This window comes from Nycticebus coucang, chromosome X (genome assembly GCF_027406575.1).
Source record: "Nycticebus coucang isolate mNycCou1 chromosome X, mNycCou1.pri, whole genome shotgun sequence".
Classification (NCBI taxonomy): domain Eukaryota; kingdom Metazoa; phylum Chordata; class Mammalia; order Primates; family Lorisidae; genus Nycticebus; species Nycticebus coucang.
This window is the reverse complement of record NC_069804.1, coordinates 142,965,657-142,978,736: the sequence shown is the minus strand read 5'-3', so window position 1 is coordinate 142,978,736 and position 13,080 is coordinate 142,965,657. Positions and strand designations below refer to the sequence as shown.

Genomic DNA, 13,080 nt, shown 5'->3' with positions numbered 1-13,080 from the left:
AACTGTCTTTTAGGCAGAATGTAAAACTATACAATTTCTGCTTTGGGGACTATATTGATTAGGCCATTACATAGTTGCTACAGTGGACATGTTATTGTAGTGTTGTTGAAAATAAGGGTGTTTGTGGTCCTGTATCAGATAGTATTCCATAGCTACTTCTATTAATAGCAGATTCTAAAGAGGCCAGTTCCTTTTTTGGGCTGGAGAACTTCCAAGAACTATAAAAAATATACCCTTTTAAATGCATGCAAAAAGTGGATCAGACACCGTTTTGACAGAAGGTGACAGTGAAATTTTTCTAAGAATGTGTGAGGCTATCTAGTCTGCGGAATGGATTTTCAGTCCATTTGAGATTGGGCTACCTTATTATTGAAGAGCCATAATCTTTTTCTAAGAAGGGATCTTCAATTTCTTTGGAATCTAAGTCTTCCTCCTTTGAGCCTGCATTTGTTAGTAGACTGCTAGTCAACATCCATTATTTTGACTGAGAAATGAAAGTCAATGAGGCTAGTAAAGAAACAAGTTTTCTCTTGTCATTTACCATATGTAGGAAACTAGAAATCTAAGCCATGTCTCGTACCAGCCTAGAAAAGACTCTGGACACTATCAATCTCTGAGGAAGCCCATTGTAATCCCAAAAGTCTTTCTGCAGATAAAGGGATAGAATAAAAGCAATGATTAACGAGCAATACCCTGAGCTGGTGCTGCACCAAGAGTAAGGGTTGGGATGGTAGTGGAGGATTTTTATGGTGTTATGGAGGAAGTGTTGTGTTATGGACCTGTGTAGTGAGGAAAATGGAAGAATTTTGTTTCAGCTTAGACTTTAAACCAGGAGAGTCTTTTCTCAGCAAAAGGTATTTAAAATACATCTCCTATTGTTTCATCTTAAAGCATGCTGATTAAAAAATAGGAGAATCCAAGTGTTTTAGAAAACACATATGCAGAATGCTGGTTAAAACAGTGATTCTCAACCCAAATTCCCTATCTCATCTACAAACTTGGGTCTTTCCAAAATCTCGAGTGTCCTGGGTAGATGGCAAATGTCACTCAGAAAACCTCCTGAGATGATTTTCATACATCCTCTTCTCCCCCAGCCAACCCTCCTTTTGGGACAGTCAGGTTAGACATTAACTGAAAGTATTGCCAATTCCTATTAACTAGTAAACAGGTAGCTAGTCGTTTGCAAAACATATCAGAAGGAAATAAAGATTAACAAAGGAATCAACTAATTCTTGATACTTAGAGCAAGTGCACAGGATTTCTAATTATCATAGTGAAGCAAGAATTGGATTTCCAAGATCAGTCAGCATTGAGGTAATGACAACTTGGGAGACATAGGCAGTGGTCCCAGAACCTGGAAGGAAAATTTATACAGGGCCAGTTTCTTAGAAGGAGGATGCACCAAAAAAAAAAAAAAAAAAAAAAGAAAGAAGGAAAGATAAAAAAAAGGGAGGTTGTAGAGACTGATATCAAAACCTACCAGAGACTCTTACATATAGATATTTTTTTGAGACAGAGTCTCCCTCTGTTGCCCTGGGTAGAGTGCCATGATGTCACAGCTCATAGCAACCTCAAACTCTTGGGCTCAAGAGATCTTGCTTCAGCCTCCTGAATAGCTGGGATTACAGGTGCCCACTGTGATGCCCAGCTAGTTTTTTCCTATTTTTTAGTAGAGATGGGATCTCTCTCTTGCTCATGCTGAACTCAAGTAATCCACTCTTTCCAGCCTCCCATTACTAGGATTACAGGCACTGTGCTCAGTCCCTTATAGTTTGTTTTATCAAATTATACACAGCATGTGTATGCAGGTGTACATGAGTATTTCGTTCTTTTTTTTGTGACAGAGTCTCACTTTGTCGCTCTTGGTACAGTGTTGTGGTGTCATAGTTCACAGCAACCTCAAACTCTTGGGCTTAAGCAATTCTCATGCCTCAGCCTCTCAAGTAGCTGGGACTACAGGTGCCCGCCACAACGCCTGCCTATTTTTTGTTGTAGTTGTCATTGTTGTTTAGCAGGCCCAGGCCAGGTTTGAACCCGTCAGCCCCAGTGTATGTGGCCAGGGCCCTAACCACTGAGCTATAGGTACTGAGCCGAGTATTTGGTTCTTGATATTGGAGTTTTGTTTCAGTTATTCTCAACGATACTTTTGTTGTCTTCTTAAAATCCCAGTTAAAAAACTCTCTACACATTGTTATGGATGTGTTGCCTGCTAATCATGGTCAAGATTGTAATGGTTAATGTGAAAAGAGGTACATAAGCATGATCTCTTAGTGCGGTGGTTTTCAAACTGTATACTTACCCTGAGATCCAGTTAGAATACGGATTCTCAGATTTCACCCCAAATCTGTTGTCTTCTGATATCTATCTGAGAGAGCCTGAAATCAGCATTTTAAGAAACCTTCCCAAAGTGACTGAGATTCAAGAAGTTCTTAGGGCGGCACCTGTGGCTCAAAGGAGTAGGGCGCTGGCCCCATATGCCGGAAGTGGTGGGTTCAAACCCAGCCCCGGCCAGAAACTGCAAAAAAAAAAAAAAAGTCCTTAGACAACACTTTAAATATGGCTCATTTGAGGGAGCTTCACATTATATTTCCATATTATAAGGATTTGCCATTTCACCATCAGATTGAGGATTCCAGCCATAAATACTCAAAGACATCTATAGAGAAATGTCTTCCTTCCTCCAACTGACTGAAATTGCAAAGGGAAGGTCTAAAAATGGGAATATTAAAATACAAAGAAAAGAATCTTAAGAATCTGTAAATACTTGATGGCAATTAATGGTGGTGGGATTGCTTTTGAAGGTGTGTATTGCTAAATCCTCAATGAGGGGAAAGGTTGAATTGGAAGGATATAAGGAGATACAGCCCAATATGGTACATAGGGAATTCCTAAGGGTAGACCTATAAAAAAAAAATCCATGGAAACAGCCCAAGTGCCCATCAACCCTTGAATGGACTAAATAACTGTGTATATGTACACTATGGAATTCTATTCAGCCATAAAAAAGATGGAGACTAGGAGGCGGAGCAAGATGGCAGCCGAGTAACAGCTTCCTTGCATCTGGGCATCGTGAGTCTGGGGAGATAGGACTCCAGGCATCTCTGGCTGGTGGGATCTGCCTATCATCACCCCTGAGAGGATACAGGGAGTCAGCGAGAGACTTCTGGACCCCAAGAAGAGGACTAAAACAGTGGAAAAACGGCAAGTGGTCGCGTGTGTTCAATTCGTCTAAACCCGCCTGCAACTGTAAGTTCAGTAGCAGCGAGACTGCAAACGAGAAAGGCCTTACCTGTGAACTGCTTTGGTGTCTTTAGACTTGGCACTCAGCTGAACTGCCTTGGGGAGAGCCTGAGCGGGAGTGCGGAGAACTTTGGCCTTTGTCTGGGGCCCCAGTCTGGGCTGCTGAGCCAGACGGAGCTAATAGTGTTTGGCTCTGGGTCACAGGCAGCCATTGTGAGCCATCTGCCCCGGCAAGCTCCGCCCTAAGGGTCGCAGAGCTAGAATTGGGTGGGAGCTGGTAACCCAGCGACCAAGTAGCCTAAGGGTGGGGTCTGAGCCGCCTTGCAGCCCTAACCCTCGGGGGCAGAGGGAGACCAGTTTTGGCACACAGGGTAAGTGGATAGCCACTTCAGCAGTGATTCCAGCGACAAGCACTTCCCTGGGAAAGCTTCTGCTCAGCAAGTGAACAAGCGCAAAGTGCCTTTTAAGTGGGCTGAAGAGAGATTTAGGGTGTCTACCTGCTGGGGTTTGAGAAACTAGCAGCCTCCAGTCGTATCAGAACTGTGATTAACATCTCATACCCCAGAAGACCACGTGTTGCCCAGACAATATTCAATAACATATACATACTGCTTTGTTTTTGGTTGTGTGTGTGTGTGTTTTTTTTTTTGGTTTGGTTGTTTTTTTTTGTTTATTTTGATGTTGTTGATTGTTTTGTTTTTTAAGTTCAACCTTTTCCATACAGATCCTTTTTCTTTCTCAATTTTTCTAGTTTAATTATAATTTCCCATTGCTGCCTATTTCAATAATTAGAACTTCATTGTTGTTAGTGTTTCTACTGCTATTATTTGGTCTTTCCAGCCAATTTTATCCCGTAAAGGTTTCTGTTTGCTTGTTTTGGTTTGATTTATAGCATTTTTGTCTTTCCTCTCTACTTGGTGGAGGTGGGGTACTGTGTCTGATCAGGTTAGCAAAGAGCTGCTGACCTCAAGGGAACGACCCAACTGGGCACCCCCAGAAGGTGGTTTTTTTTTTAAGGTTGTGTCAAAGTACCCTACTGTACACCTATATTGCTCTGTCTCACTCTTTCTGTGCCTCTCTTCTTTTTGTCAATATTCCTTTTACCCACCCCCTCTCCTTTCTCTATTTTTCTTTTTTTTTTTTCTTATCACTCGGTCCTCCTTTCTTTCATCCCTTTTTTGCTCTTCAACCTTCTCACCCTTCTGGTCCTGCAACCCTTAGTGCACAGGCACAAGAACTTAAAGAGCAAGAGGAAGTGAAAGGAAAATTAGGGCAAGGAAACAGATAAAAGAAATCACTCATGAGGAAGAATCAGCAGAAAACTCCAGGCAACATGAAGAACCAGTCCAGAACAAACCCACCAAGGGAACATGAGGTACCTACTGCAGAGGATTCCACCTATATAGAAATGTTAGGAATGACAGAAAGGGAATTTAGAATACACATGTTGAAAACAATGAAAGAAATGATGGAAACAATGAAGGAAACTGCTAATAAAGTGGAAAATAACCAAAAGGAAATTCAAAAACAGAATCAAATAAGAGATGAACGATATGAAGAATATAAAAAGGATATAGCAGAGCCGAAGGAAATGAAACAGTCAATCAGGGAACTTAAAGATGCAATGGAAAGTATCAGCAACAGGTTAGACCATGCAGAAGAAAGGATTGCAGAGGTAGAAGACAAAGTTTTTTGAGATAACTCAGATAGTAAAAGAGGCAGAAAAGAAGAGAGAGAAAGCAGAACGTTCACTGTCAGAATTATGGGACTTTATGAAGCGTTCCAACATACGAGTTATAGGAATTCCAGAAGGGGAGGAAGAATGCCCCAGAGGAATGGAAGCCATACTAGAGAATATTATAAAAGAAAATTTCCCAAATATCACCAAAGATTCTGACACACTGCTTTCAGAGGGCTATCGGACCCCAGGTCACCTCAACTCTAACTGAGCTTCTCCAAGACACGTTGTGATGAACCTGTCCAAAGTCAAGACAAAAGAAAAGATTCTGCAAGCTGCCAGGAGTAAGCGCCAGTTGACCTACAGGGGCAAATCCATCAGAGTGACCGCAGACTTCTCTAATGAAACTTTCCAAGCAAGAAGACAATGGTCATCTACCTTTAATTTACTTAAACAGAACAATTTCCAGCTCAGAATTCTGTACCCTGCTAAGCTAAGCTTCAAAATTGATGGAGAAATCAAATCATTTACGGATATACAAACATTGAGGAAATTTGCCACAACAAGACCAGCTCTACAGGAAATACTTCAACCTGTTCTGCACACTGACCACCACAATGGATCAGCAGCAAAGTAAGAACTCAGAAATTAAAGGACAGAACCTAACCTGCACATTGATGCAAAAGATAAAACTAAGTAATGGACTCTCACAAAATAAGACAAATAGAATACTACCACACTTATCAATTATCTCAATAAATGTTAATGGCTTGAATTCCCCACTGAAGAGACATAGATTGATTGACTGTTTTAAAAAACACAAGCCATCCATTTGCTGTCTGCAAGAAACACACCTGGCTTCAAAAGACAAATTAAAGCTCCGAGTCAAGGGTTGGAAGACAATTTTTCAGGCAAATGGAATTCAGAAGAAAAGAGGAGTTGCAATCTTATTTTCAGATACATGTGGATTTAAAGCAACTAAAGTCAAAAAAGACAAAGATGGTCACTTTATATTGGTCAAGGGAAAAATACAAGAAAACATTTCAATTCTAAATATCTATGCACCCAATTTAAATGCTCCCAGATTCTTGAAACAGACCTTACTCAGTCTGAGCAATATGACATCTGATAATACCATAATAACAGGGGACCTTAACACTCCTCTTACAGAGCTGGACAGATCCTCTAAACAGAAATTAAACAAGGATATAAGAGATTTAAATGAGACCCTAGAACAACTGTGCTTGATAGACGCATATAGAACACTCCATCCCAAAGATAAAGAATATACATTCCTCTTATCACCCCATGGAATATTCTCCAAAATTGATCATATCCTGGGACACAAAACAAATATCAACAGAATTAAAAGAATTGAAATTTTACCTTGTATCTTCTGAGACCATAAGGCACTAAAGGTGGTACTCAACTCTAACAAAAATGCTCGACCTCACCCAAAGGCATGGAAATTAAACAATCTTCTGTTGAATAACAGATGGGTGCAGGAAGAAATAAAACAGGAAATCATTAACTTCCTTGAGCATAACAACAATGAAGACACAAGCTACCAAAACCTGTGGGATACTGCAAAAACAGTTTTGAGAGGAAAATTCATCGCTTTAGATGCCTACATTCGAAAAACAGAAAGAGAGCACATCAACAATCTCACAAGAGATCTTATAGAACTGGAAAAAGAAGAACAATCTAAGCCTAAACTCAGTAGAAGAAAAGAAATATCCAAGATCAAATCAGAGATCAAGAATCATTCAGAAAATTAATGAAACAAGGACTTGATTTTTTAAAAAAGTAAGTAAAATAGATAAACCATTGGCCAGACTAACGAGGAATAGAAAAGTAAAATCTCTAGTAACCTCAATCAGAAACGATAAAGGGGAAATAACAACTGATCCCACAGAGATACAAGAGATCATCTCTGAATACTACCAGAAACTCTATGCCCAGAAATTTGACAATGTGAAGGAAATGGATCAATATTTGGAATCACACCCCCTCCCTAGACTCAGCCAGGAAGAAATAGACCTCCTGAACAGACCAATTTCAAGCACTGAGATCAAAGAAACAATAAAAAAGCTTCCAACCAAAAAATGCCCTGGTCCAGATGGCTTCACTCCAGAATTCTATCAAACCTTCAAGGAAGAGCTTATTCCTGTACTGCAGAAATTATTCCAAAAAACTGAGGAGGAAGGAATCTTCCCCAACACATTCTATGAAGCAAACATCACCCTGATACCAAAACCAGGAAAAGACCCAAACAAAAAGGAGAATTTCAGACCAATCTCACTCATGAACATAGATGGAAAAATTCTCAACAAAATCTTAGCCAATAGATTACAGCTTATCATCAAAAAAGTCATTCATCATGATCAAGTAGGCTTCATCCCAGGGATGCAAGGCTGGTTTAACATACGCAAGTCTATAAACGTTATCCACCATATTAACAGAGGCAAAAATAAAGATCACATGATCCTCTCAATAGATGCAGAAAAAGCATTTGATAAAATCCAGCATCCTTTTCTATTTAGAACACTGAAGAGTATAGGCATAGGTGGCACATTTCTAAAACTGATTGAAGCTATCTATGACAAACCCACAGCCAATATTTTACTGAATGGAGTAAAACTGAAAGCTTTTCCTCTTAGAACTGGAACCAGACAAGGTTGTCCTCTGTCACCTTTACTATTCACCGTAGTGCTGGAAGTTCTAGCCAATACAATTAGGCAAGACAAGGAAATAAAGGGAATCCAAATGGGAGCAGAGGAGGTCAAACTCTCCCTCTTTGCTGACGACATGATCTTATACTTAGAGAACCCCAAAGACTCAACCACAAGACTCCTAGAAGTCATCAAAAAATACAGTAATGTTTCAGGATATAAAATCAATGTCCACAAGTCAGTAGCCTTTGTGTACACCAATAACAGTCAAGATGAGAAGCTAATTAAAGACACAACTCCCTTCACCATAGTTTCAAAGAAAATGAAATACCTAGGAGTATACCTAACGAAGGAGGTGAAGGACCTCTATAAAGAAAACTATGAAATCCTCAGAAAGGAAATAGCAGAGGATATTAACAAATGGAAGAACATACCATGCTCATGGATGGGAAGAATCAACATTGTTAAAATGTCTATACTTCCCAAAGCAATCTACCTATTCAATGCCATTCCTATCAAAGTACCTACATCGTACTTTCAAGATTTGGAAAAAATGATTCTGCATTTTGTATGGAACCGGAAAAAACCCCGTATAGCTAAGGCAGTTCTCTGTAACAAAAATAAAGCTGGGGGCATCAGCATACCAGATTTTAGTCTGTACTACAAAGCCATAGTGCTCAAGACAGCATGGTACTGGCACAAAAACAGAGACATAGACACTTGGAAGCGAATTGAAAACCAAGAAATGAAACTAACATTTTACAACCACCTAATCTTCGATAAACCAAACAAGAACTTACCTTGGGGGAAAGACTCCCTATTCAATAAATGGTGTTGGGAGAACTGGATGTCTACATGTAAAAGACTGAAACTGGACCCACACCTTTCCCCACTCACAAAAATTGATTCAAGATGGATAAAGGACTTAAATTTAAGGCATGAAACAATAAAAATCCTCAAAGAAAGCATAGGAAAAACACTGGAAGATATTGGCCTGGGGAAAGACTTCATGAAGAAGACTGCCATGGCAATTGCAACAACAACAAAAATAAACAAATGGGACTTGATTAAACTGAAAAGCTTCTGTACAGCTAAGGACACAATAACCAAAGCAAAGAGACAACCTACACAATGGGAAAGGATATTTGCATATTTTCAATCAGACAAAAGCTTGATAACTAGGATCTATAGAGAACTCAAATTAATCCACATGAAAAAAGCCAACAATCCCTTATATCAATGGGCAAGAGACATGAATAGAACTTTCTCTAAAGACGACAGACGAATGGCTAACAAACACATGAAAAAATGTTCATTATCTCTATATATTAGAGAAATGCAAATCAAAACAACCCTGAGATATCATCTAACCCCAGTGAGAATGGCCCACATCACAAAATCTCAAAACTGCTGATGCTGGTGTGGATGTGGAGAGAAGGGAAAACTTTTGCACTGCTGGTGGGACTGCAAACTAGTACAACCTTTTTGGAAGGAAGTATGGAGAAACCTCAAAGCACTCAAGGTAGACCTCCCATTTGATCCTGCAATCCCATTACTGGGCATCTACCCAGAAGGAAAGAAATCCTTTTATCATAAGGACACTTGTACTAAACTGTTTATTGCAGCTCAATTTACAATCGCCAAAATGTGGAAACAGCCTAAATGCCCACCAACCCAGGAATGGATTAACAAGCTTTGGTATATGTATACCATGGAATACTGTTTAGCCATTAAAAAAAATGGAGACTTTACATCCTTCGTATTAACCTGGATGGACGTGGAAGACATTATTCTTAGTAAAGCATCACAAGAATGGAGAAGCATGAATCCTATGTACTCACTTTTGATATGAGGAAAATTAATGACAATTATGGTTATGGGGGGGAAACAGAAAGAGGGAAGGAGGGAGGGGGGTGGGGCCTTGGTGTGTGTTACACTTTATGGGGGCAAGACATGATTGCAAGAGGGACTTTACCTAACAATTGCAACTAGTGTAACCTGGCTGATTGTACCCTCAATGAATCCCCAACAAAAAAAAAAAAGAAAGAAAAAGTTTAAAAAAAAAAAAAAAGATGGAGACTACATCTTTTGAATTTACCTAGATGGAGTTGAAGAACCTTCTCCTTAGTAAAGTATCTCAAGAATGGCAAAATAAGCATCCCATGTGCTCAATACTAATACTAATTTGAAGCTAGTAGATGAACAACTACAGGCCTACATGAAAGGAAAAACAAATTCAAGGAGGGGAGGGAAGGGAAGGGGGACAGGAGGTTCAGTAAGCTCCTACCTAATGGGTAAAATGCAGGGGCATATGGCATAACTCCCGGGTGAAGCACTCAAATGCAACTTGGACTTTTCCTAACAAATGCAAACAATGTAACCTAATCATATGTAGCCTTATATTAACCTGAAATTTATTTATTTTGGAAAAGAGAGAAGAGATGGAAAACATGTGGAATGACCAGCGTCAGGGTTGGGAAGAAGCTTATGAAAGTTGGGTACTGAATATATGATGGTGGTTTCAAAGTGTGGGAGCCAGGAAGAGAGTCTGGAGAGAGGCAATTGAGAGAAACTACAGACTATTCACGATGTTATAATCTTGGGGACAGGGAACAGGAACAGTGTGGGAGCATAGCCTCTATCGCAAGCAGGGAGCAAGAGATAGGGAGAAAGCAGACATCCTAGTAGCAACCAAAGTGAAATTAGCCAAATGGGTGGTTAGAGGTAGTCAGGAAGTTAGTGGTGTTTCAATCCAAAGCCAAAAACTGTCTTTTGAAGGCCAGATAACAAAGGACTTTGTCCCTCGAGAGACAACAGAGGACTTGGTCAAAACCTATATTGTAATCTAGTAACCTATATTGTAATTCCATGTCCACCGGAAAGTGGAAATAGGGAAAATTAATTTGAAAAAGTAGGACATCAGTGACTATTATCACTCCTCCGTATTAAAGAGAGTGTTAACTGTGAATACTGGAAGGATCTGTTACTAGTTCCACTTGTACAAAATTGAGCACTCACTTGTCATCACTACAAATGTAAGTAACTGTTCCCCAAATTTTCCTGTCAATGCTTTTGGTTTAGTTGTGTGCTGTACTGAGGGAGCCAGTTGATAGAGAGAAAATGAGAAGCCAGCTAGACGGTGCTCAGGTCCATTTCAGTGTATATGTAACCCCAATATAGCTTGAAATTAAAGAACAAGGTGCTCATCCTTTAAGGCCTGAAATAGGAAGAAGGACTGAAGTTTTCTGTTTTTTTTTTTTTTTGTTGTTGTTGTTGTGAAATGACAACAACAGATGGTCTCTATTGCCATGATCTCATAACGCTCTCTTTTGTAATTCCAGAAATAACTTCAAGTTTTTTGAGCTGGGCTGCCTGAACTGTCTCCAGGACTTTTTAGTTAAGCAGCTGTTGGTAAGAATGCAATGGTGTAATGAAGCCATCTAGGGAAGCTGCTCTGAGGATAAATTGTACTTGATCCCAGGATAGAGTTCTATCTAAAAAGGAAAAATTTTAGGCAGCTTTGCTGTGCTCCGAGTCTGCTACCAGGCCCTGGAATGTTGCTGCATGCCAACAGTAAATTTATCTCCAGGAAATAGGACTTACTAAAATTGTAAATAGCTTCTGAAGAGATTTATTAATTCAGCTATAAGGGTTTTATAATAAATTATTACAGGAAGATAGAATTATCATGAGTATATCTCTGAAGAGGTTGACATTGATGTCTGTAAGGACAACTATATTCTTTTACTCTACTGGTGACAGTGTTTATTTATTTGTTTATTTTTGTTGCTTAATCAATAAGTTTATTCTTTTTATCTGAAAAACCTTTATATAAAATTGCTGTTTGGGAGTGGCACCTATGGCTCAAAGGAGTTAGGCACCAGCCCCATATGCCAGAGGTGGCGGGTTCAAACTCAGCCCCGACTAAAAACTGCAAAAAAAAAAAAAAAAAAAAATTGCTTTTTGGTTTAGCTTTCAGCAGGCTGCTCCTGAGCTCTGAGGAAGCTTGCCTTCTTTTAAGCTACTCAATCTTTCTTCGGAGCAAGGGACATTTTGGGGTGGTTCCAGCTCTTCTTTCTTTTTGTTTTTTGAGACATAGTCTCACTTTGTCACCCTTGGTAGAGTGCCATGGCATCATAGCTCACAGCAACCTCAGACTCTTGGGCTCAAGCTATTCTCTTGCCTCAGCCTCCTGAGTAGCTGGGACTACAGGCACCTGCCACAACGCCCAGTTTTTTTTTTTTAGAGCTGGGGTTTTGCTCTAGCTCAGGTTAGTCTTGAACTCCTGAGCTAGGCCATCCACCCACCTTGGCCTCCCAGAGTGCTGGGATTACAGGCGTGAGCCACCGAGCCTGGCCCATCTCTTCTTTTTAACTTCTTTCTTGGGCTTCTTCTCATAGACCGGATTATATCGTATAGCAGCATGAGCTTTGTTATTCATCTCCTCCATCATGTCTGGAGTAACATTGTTCTTTACGTATTGAGAGAACTGTGTCTTGTAAGTATCTTCATCTTCCTCCATTAGATAATGCATATAATCTCCAACAATTTGACCCAGGATATGATTCCAATGTACTTCAGCATTAAATTCCTTGCTTTCAGAATCATAACCAGGGAATCATTTGGTACTGTGAGGGATAGACCAGCCTCCATCCCCAGATCCATTCAAGGCCCCCAAAACTTTATTGCCAGTGGTAGTTTTGGCAAGGCCTATATCTAAATAGCATATAAAAGCACCAGGCTGGCCATTGATGCTTTCCACATTGTATTCATCTCCAGTCACCTCCACTTGGCCTTCATGGATCTTGTCCATGCCAAACCTATCGAGAAGCCTGTGGGCCAACAGTAGGCCAGTACAATATTCTTCAGCATAATATGTCAGGCCAACAGGATAAATTAGGCACACCATATTTTGGCAGTTTGTGTGCATAAGCTGTGCAGGCTATCATATTCCCTTCTATATGGGCATAAGCAATCTGACAAATGATGTCTTTGTTAGTTACACAAACTATCATTCTGTATTTTTATCCTATATCACCAAGCGTTTGTAAGCATAGTAATCAGTTTTACCCTCTTGTTGTCTTCTACATTTCACTTGGTATCTCTTAAAGTAGGCCTTATTCTTGAAAACTTTAACAAACCCCATTTTGCAAAATAGAAACTTGCATTTGTAGCCCTCCACAGAGCTGGGGGAAGGGAAAGCTAGTGACAATATTTAGTTTAAATCAGCAAGACAATTCTTACACTCTTATAAGGTAATGCTACATCATACTTTTACGAAAGAGAACTATATATGGTTAAGATATGACAAAAGTATAATGGAAATTTGCATTTTTATGTTCTTGATAGGGTTTATTCACTCATTCATTCATTTATTCTCAATGGTTACTAGGATTGCAAAATGGAATAAGACATGATTTCTTCTCTATAAGACCTTAAATCTAGACGGGAGGACAGATATGGTAAAAGCTAGTTGAAATCCAGTGTGGT

At 39.7% G+C, this 13,080-nt stretch overlaps 1 pseudogene; it reads right to left on the bottom strand.

The window, feature by feature from the left end:
- Positions 1 to 11,558: 11,558 nt before the first annotated feature.
- On the bottom strand, positions 11,559 to 12,742 carry LOC128577736 (60S ribosomal protein L5-like; annotated as a pseudogene).
- Positions 12,743 to 13,080: the final 338 nt, after the last annotated feature.